Genomic DNA, 3,855 nt, shown 5'->3' on the forward strand with positions numbered 1-3,855 from the left:
GATCGTCCAGATAGGGCCCTGGACTCCCCTGGATCGCCGCCCTTATCAGGGCCGCACAGGACCGAGCCAGCGGCGTGGTCCCGAGAGCCAGAGCCAGTGCTCTGGGACTCCGGGTACCGTAAGCCCGACTTACCAGTATCGGGCCAGATAGCCTCCCCTAGCCCGTTAGTGGAGGACTAGGAGGTAGGTTAGGCATAGCTAGCAAGTGTATCCCCAGCTAGCCGGGTGAGGGGGCCGATACCCCCTCCAATGTTGTATGTCCGTGATTGTGCCAATTGACGCGGAATAAATACGTGTGCCTCCAACCCCGGCGTCCAAGAGTCCTCAACGATATTACACATCTACCGGTGCATTTACAGGTCATCTCAGTCTGCCAAACAGACACACAAGCAGAGAGAGACAACACAGAGACACAGAGAGAGAGAGAAAACACACTTAATAAAAACAAACTTAGTAAAATCATATTTCTAAGTTTACTAGGTTTGTTTTCTCATTCATTCATACCTGATGATGATTGCTTGTGTTGCAATCGAAACGTCGTATACTATTATTTAATTTATTTTCTTTCTACGTGACTTTACCGAAAGAACCAAAGAGTAATTCCTGCAGTCACGAAAGTTCTAAATCAAGTTTGAACCACCTCTACGGGGAGGATTTAAGTTTGTTTTCTCTCTCTGTGTGTCTCTGTGTTGTCTCTCTCTGCTTGTGTGTCTGTCTTCGTATCTCTGTGTCTTGTCTCTACTCAATTTCACACTTAACTTTTAATTTAGCAATTTTTTTAAGAAAGTAATCAACCAGGCTATGCGTTAATCGTGTGTTGACCGACTCTCTGTGTTGCATTGCATTACATTTCCAAATTTTACTAAGTTTGTTTGATTAAGTGTTTTTTCTCTCTCTATCTTTATGTCCTCGTGTTGTAGTATTCCCTGCAGTCACGAAAGCTCCAAATCTCTTATTGACATGCTAATTTCTCCACCCCCTCTCTCTCTATTAAGGCCTCGACACAGATGTGTTATTTCTCTGTGTGCCTATGTGTGTGTCTCTCTCTGTGTGTCTCTGTGTTGTCTCTCTCTGCTTATGTGTCTGTCTATGTGTCTCCGTGTCTGTGTTTTGTCTCTCTCAAATTTAGAAGAACGTAATCAACCAGCTAGGTGTTGACGGTTATGTTAGCCGACTCTATTGCATTATATTTCTAAGTTTACTAGGTTTGTTTTCTCATTCATTCGTACCTGATGACGATTGCTTGTGTTGCAATCGAAACGTCGAGGGAGTTGTGTGGAATTCCAGCCCATAGGGGAACGGACGAGCTGTTTAGAAGTCCAGTGTCCAGCTCGTCCGTCCCCCCATGGGCAGGAATTCCACACAACTCCCCCTCTGCCAAACCCCTCTCTCTTTCTATTTAAGGCCTCGACACAGAGACGTTGTCTTTCTGTGTGCCTATGTGTGTGTCTCTCTCTGTTTGTCTCCGTGTGAGTCTCTCTCTGCTTGTGTGCCTGTCTGTGTGTCTCCGTGTCTATGTGTATGTCTCTTTCTCTCAAATTTAGCAATCTTTGGAAGAACGTAATCAACCAGGTGGGGTGTTGACTGTTTTGTTGGCCGACTCTCTGTGTTGTATTGTATCATATTTCCAAGTTTACTATGTTTGTTTTCTCATTAATTTATACCTGAAGATGGTTGCTTGTGTTGCAATCCAAACGTCGTATTATATTATTATTTTATGTCTTTCTATGTGACTTTGCCGAAAGAACCAAAGAGTAATTCCTACAGTCACGAAAGCTTCGAATCTAGTTTATCTGTGAAAACTACTGGCCATCTGTGGAAAAAGGGCTTTTTAGCTTATCAGATTCCTTCAGTATAAATAAATATTATGATTCTGTACAATAGAAAAAGCGATTAATAGGTTAAATTCGGGTTGCCACCATTTCCGCACGCGAATCCAGGAAATGTGCAACACAATGTCCCCACATTTTCAGGTATAAATCAACTTTTACCACTGACACGGATGCCAAATCCGGGACCGTCTGGGTCAAATCCGGACAGGTGGCAACCCATGCATGCGTTAAATAGAAATATTACATAATCGAGTTATTTTTACGTTAGATCGCGTAAATATAAATGTGTGGTTAGACCCGCTACCACCCGACACAACCAAATTAGGAAGAATTGTCACGAAAAACAAAACGTGCCAATGAGTTGCAACTTCAGCACACCGGTGTGTTGGAGTACATACCTTATCAGTGCCTACCTTATTACATACCAATTAATACTTTATTGGTCACCCCGTGCCCTTATAAATCGCAACGTTGATCCTACGAAGTCCTATCACAAGGAAAAAACACACAAAAATAGACAAAAACAATTGTTATTCTTTGGATCTTTCGGTAAAGCCACGTAGAGAGAAAACTAATTTTTAAAAATCACAATATCACAACGTTTCGATCGCAACACAAGCAATCGTCATCAGGTGAGAGCTACTGAAGCAGGGAAAAATATATGGCGGCAGTGCTGCTAAGGCAGGGAGTTCTTAAGGTTTTAGATGGGTGTAGCCCAAGGGTCAGTGGGTAGGGTGAGAGATGAAATTTGCATGTAAATATAAGATAGGAGAAATCTTGATAAACGAAGCTGTGGGGGTGGCCATTGCATTGTCAGAAATTAGCATGTCAATGTAAGAAATTTGCTTGTAAATGTAAGCTCGTAGAGAGCTCGGAAAAGAACATCGCCACATGGAGGCGGAAAAGGATGGCAAGCCGCTGTGGGGGTGGCCATTGTATTGTAAGAGATTAGCATGTCAATGTAAGAAATTTGCATGTAAATGTAAGATCGGGTAAATTTTGACAAAGGAAGCTGTGGGGGTGGCCATTGTATTGTGAGAGATTAGCATGTCAATGTAAGAAATTTGCTTATAAATGTAAGCTAGAAAGAGCTCAGAAAAGAACATCGCCACGTGGAGGTGGAAAAGGATGGCAAGCCGCCATGTACTAACACAGCTAACGGTGGCTGTGTTAGTGAATGTAACTCAGTGAGTCGAAAATTAACTGCTAACAAAACCAATTGTTGCCCGTATTGAAACGGCTGTACGCCGTATGGACCTGAAAACTCAATTCCCCGTACAAGAATACGGGTAAATCGTATGGGTTGACAGGTACGAGAGTAAACCCCAAAACATTTACAATTCTAGTGCGGTACCGCACGACGTTTTGCCGGTAATTACAGATTGTTATATATATTTTTTTTTTGGGATATCAGAAGCATATTCTTGGTTCTTTCTGTAAAGTCACACCTGATGATGATTGCTTGTGTTGCAGTCGAAACGTCGTGATATTTTTTTTTGTTTTATATTTTTATTATTTTATTATTTCCCTTTTACAGGTTCCAGACCATTTGGGAACCGCGTGCTGGAGATAAAGCGACCAGGGGCGATCCGTCATGCGCACCGCAAACTCCTTACCACATCCTGCAGGTAATGCTAGAACCTCAATGTGGATGCATTTTGACTTTAAACTTTCGTGACTGCAGAAATTAATATTCTTGGTTCTTTCGGTAGATAGAAATTTATTATTTTCAATTTATTATGAAAATTTGAAATAAATATTTATTTTTATATATTTATTTTATTTTCTATCTACGTGGCTTTACCGAAAGAACCAAGAATATGAATCCCTGCAGTCACGAAAGCTTCAAATCGATATCAGAAGCGTGAAGAGCTAACACAAATTTGGCGGGAAAAATACAGAGCGGTGACGTCACGCGAGGCTTCAAGCCAGGAGAAAAAGCGCGCGAACGTGACGTCACCGCCCCGCACCCCCTCCCCGTGACGTCATCGCCACGCCCACATTCCTCCTCCTAACTCGTCAA

This window comes from Lampetra planeri, chromosome 1, assembly GCF_965212315.1.
Source record: "Lampetra planeri chromosome 1, kcLamPlan1.2.h2, whole genome shotgun sequence".
Lineage (NCBI taxonomy): Eukaryota > Metazoa > Chordata > Hyperoartia > Petromyzontiformes > Petromyzontidae > Lampetra > Lampetra planeri.